This window comes from Chenopodium quinoa, unplaced genomic scaffold (genome assembly GCF_001683475.1).
Source record: "Chenopodium quinoa cultivar QQ74 unplaced genomic scaffold, ASM168347v1, whole genome shotgun sequence".
In the NCBI taxonomy this organism is placed as follows: Eukaryota; Viridiplantae; Streptophyta; class Magnoliopsida; order Caryophyllales; family Amaranthaceae; genus Chenopodium; species Chenopodium quinoa.
The window spans coordinates 12514727-12519165 of NW_018743292.1; the positions used below are offsets into that span (position 1 = coordinate 12514727).

Below are 4439 nucleotides of genomic sequence, written 5' to 3' on the forward strand. Positions count from 1 at the left end.
CTTTGATATTAGGTAAAATTTGGTTGTACTTTAAGTTTATATAATTTTTTTTTTAAAAAATCGTCATAGACTCAGGGCCTCTCAACTCTCTTCCTCCCTCGTATTTCTCGGTTTCTCCATCAAGCTTGATGGAGCTTCTCGCTCTCGGTGCTCCACCGCTATCCCCTTCTCCCTCCCGGTGCGACAGTGTAGCCCCCACCTACCGCAACCTACCCCTATCGCAACCCGTGCTCCCATAAGGAGTCAGCACTGATTATCGCTCCACCGCCACGCTCACCAATCCTCCGTCGAACCCACCGATCCACGACCAACCGCCACACCTTGATCTCCGCAGCACCGCTACGCCGTCACTTCACTATATAGGTAAGCTTCGAATTTTTGAAACATAATTGTGATTAATGAATTGTGAATTTGTGATTGTAAAAATATGTATAATTGGGTTTAGCGATTAAATTTATGATTTAATCTGAATTGGGGGTACAATTATACTTAATTTCTTATTTGGGGGTTTTGTAAATTACTCTGATATGTTAATTAATTTATTGAATTGGGTAATTTGTAATTGAATTGAGTGTTGGTTTTAGGGTTCTAACTCTAATAATTAAACTTTAGTTAAGGGATTAGTATAATTAGTCAGCTCTAAATGCTAACAATCATTTCTGGGTATTCACCGGCATTCCTCAAAAATCCATAAAAATTGGTGAAATGGGTGATTCGTAATGAAAGCAGTTGTTATAACAAGCCCATGAGGTCCAGAAGTATAGAAACTAGAAGAGGTAGAAGACCCCCAAATCAAAGACGATGAAGTTTTGATCAAATTTGAAGCAACTACACTTAATCAAGCAGCTATCATTTAGAGGAAGGGCTCTTTGGAACTATCCTGCTCTAGAATTGAATGTTATGGAACTATCCTTCTATTTGGCAACAATGTCACTCGCTAGAGAGTTGGTGATCAGGTTACAAACTTTTACCTTTTCTGCTTTAATTTTCCCATTATTTGCAATTGTTTGGAGGTTGGTGATTTGGGTTTTCATAATTTTCAATAACAGTTATAATCTTGACAATTTTTTATATGTGGGGTGTGATTAACTAGTAGATCTGTTTTGGATTCGATTAAATTGATTGATTAATCATGTTAATCTGTGCATTTTCTCTTTGCATTGGTTATTTTAAATGGAATGTGATAAATTTTGGTTCAATAAGTTGTTGACTGATGGTAGTGGAGGTAACCTAAATATTGTTATATAAGCTGGATGTATGATTGGTGCAACGGAATGATTAGTAATGCTAAAGATGAAATGTATTTAGAGCTGGCCAAAATTGCCTCCGAAAGATTTGATTTTACCTGTGCTAAAGTTTCTTGTATCACATTTTGAACCATGTGGATCCTAGTGGGAAATTGTCATGACTAGATTTGCATTTAGCGAACAACTTTATACAACATAGGTTTTAATTAATTCATTATTACTTCCTTTATTCATTAAATAAAGTAATATATCTCATGAAACTAACTAAAAAGATTGTGTGGGCATATTTGCTATGGATCAAAATCACAAAGTTACTTTAAGTGCAATTGTAAGATAATCAGAATGTGACTATATCCTCTTAATCTAGTATAGTTTTAGTTCATTTTTGCACAGAAATCTATAATTCCTTATTTTTGTTTACTCATTCACTACCCAAGAAATCGTTGTTGGCCAGACTGCTTATACTGCTCGCTAATTCTTGCAGGTATTACCCCCAATTTCTACTTTTTTATTTCTTCAATTTCATAAATTAGTGTTTTTTCTTACCACAATGCTCGATTTGATGATTGTTGCACAATTAATTATGTATTCGGTAAATTTTGTTTGGGAGTGCAAAATTGATTTAGAATAATGGCAACTTAGAAACTTCTACCCCATCTTTCAAGCAACCGTAGTAAACAACTGCAAATCCACCTATTCCTAGTTCTCTCCGAAAGCCTTTTGTAAGGTTTGTAAGGCTAAGCTGGTTATTGGTTGTGCAATACAGAAGCTTGTGGTGTGACTTTTGTAAGTTAGTGATTTAGTGTTGTGTAACAGAGAAGCTCTGACTCTATTTTGCAGGTTGAATTTAATTGAGGTTTGATATTATAGTGGCAGTTGAATACCTATGAGTTGTTGAATATTTAGAGGGCCATTCTTAATTTCATCAGGACCCAAATTACATTTATTTTACTGTTGTATTACCCTTTTACTAAGAATATGTTAGAAATTAATCTAGATTGCGTTTGTGTGCAGTCAGGTGCTCTTTCTGTGCTTAGGTATTTGAATTTGCAGTCACTTAGGTGCTCTTTTGCTCTTTCTGTGCTTAGGTATTTTAATTTGCAGTCAGTCAGGTGCTTTTTCTTTTTTCCCGACTCTCTCTCATTTTTTCTTTCTGCTTAAATTCGTGGAAAAAAAATTAATGCCTTGGAATCTTATGGTGGTTGGTCTATAAGTCGTAGTTCTGAATCCTATGATTACCAAACTTAATGCCTGCAATACCTTTTCTACTAAGATTATGGAAGAAATTAATAATCTAAACTTTGTTTTATGTGAAGTCAGGTGATCGGGTGCTCTTTCTCTACTCAGGTGCTCAGGTACTTGAATCTGCAATCAGGTGGGATCATAATTTCTGCCTAACTAAGGTATGAACCTCTTAAACCTGTATCCTAATCAATGAAAGTGCCCAGTAGAGGTCCTATGACATGCATAAGTCTACACAACAAAGGTTTATGCATTTGGCAGATTGTGCTGACGATGATGTAGCCTCGAAGAATTTGTCGCAGACAGTAGCTAAAAAACTGGTTCTGCTATAGATTGTGATGATGATATAGCCTGATTCTGCTCTGAGTCAAAGCCTGCTTTTCCGAGTCTATATCATTTTAGCATGTTACTTTGACATCCGTTTAATGAGTATCTACTAAAACATGTTACTTGGACATCCGTTTAATAAGTATTCATTTCATGAAAAGCAGTAAACGAAATTGAATTCATTATGACGCATATAAGGTTTCAAACTTTGGTCACTTGATTAATTTCTTTACAATATTTTATGTTTGATTTTATACAGCTTTTTTTAACGTTGGACTCACTAAAGAACTCGATATTTGTCAAATTCACAATATCACTGCCTTATATTTATACACCCACATATCTTTCTATTGGCTGTTTATACAATTCCCTAGCACATTTTCAAATAAGTTTTTTTTTTTTTTTTTTTTTTTTTGCTCTATGCCGTATATAAATGAATCATTATTTTACTCTCACAAGCAATATTTTGGACCTACCGTTATCTTCTCTCATTAATATTAAACAACCAAAAATTAATAAAGTGAGCATACATCATGGGGCAAAAGGGTAGGGGGGAGTATTATTATTAAGTAGATGTTTTATGTACATTTATAGATTCAACAACTCTAAACAAAACAGAAGATGAAAAGGAATAGAGAATTAGAGATAAGCTAATAGGAGTATTAGTATTACGGATTACTTCTCATTTTTGCTTGGGCCTATGCGGCGTTATCTGAATTAATATCTGATGTATGTCATACTTGAGCCCTGCCAGAGTTTTAGTGGATACTTATTAAACAGATGCCCATGTGTTACTTGGGCATCATGATCGTGATTGTGATATAGACTTTGGCAGAGACAGTAGCTTAAATGCATAGAAGAATTTGGTAGAGGTAGTAGCTAAAAAACTAGTTTGTGATGGTTTTATTTATGTCTTTTCTGGAGTTTATGTGACCTACAGGTACAACCTACTGGATGGGTGCCATCAAGGAAAGTACTTTTGATTGTGTGAGATTACTAAGGCTTCCTTCAGTTGGAGCCTATTGGATGTCTGCTGCTCTTAGTGTTGTGCGCTGCTTTCATTGCTGTCTGCTGCTACTGTTAGTTGCTGGTCTGGTTTGCTGATGCGTGCTGCTTTCACTGCTGTCTGCTGCAATCTTTTGTTACTGCTAGCTACTGCAATATTTTGTTACTGCTAGCTACTGCAATATTTTGTTACTGCTAGCGGTCTAGTCTAGAGACCGAAGTTCATGACTTTCTTTTTGTTTTGTTTATTAGATTACTTAGCCAAACAAAAAAAATTGGTGTTGATTGGATTTTTTGTAAGAAACTATTAAATTTTATCAATTCAAATTATTGGTGTTTCTTGGATTTTAATTTTGTAGTAGTTGTAATAATAACAATAATAATAATAATAAATGTTACCTATTAATGAATAATGTGTTACATTAGCTTGCAAAAAGTGATACATAATGTCGAATAAAGTGCTACTATATGTCAAAAGATGATTGAAAAATGTTACCTAATAATCAACAAAGTGTTACATTAGATTGAAAAAGTGATACATAATGTCGGATAAAGTGATACATAATGTTTGAAAAATGTTACTAAAGATAAGTAAGTGTTACTTAAAAAGTAAAAAGT

General features: G+C 34.3%; 1 long non-coding RNA gene across 2 annotated transcripts; it reads left to right on the top strand.

The window, feature by feature from the left end:
- On the top strand, positions 1–4120 carry LOC110737098. Of its 2 annotated transcripts, none has more exons than XR_002514335.1 (3): positions 1–363; positions 730–956; positions 2564–4120. It is a non-coding gene; the product is annotated as an uncharacterized LOC110737098 (long non-coding RNA). The 2 variants fall into 2 exon arrangements; XR_002514336.1 differs by having other exon boundaries at positions 2–363; positions 2568–4120.
- Positions 4121–4439: the final 319 nt, after the last annotated feature.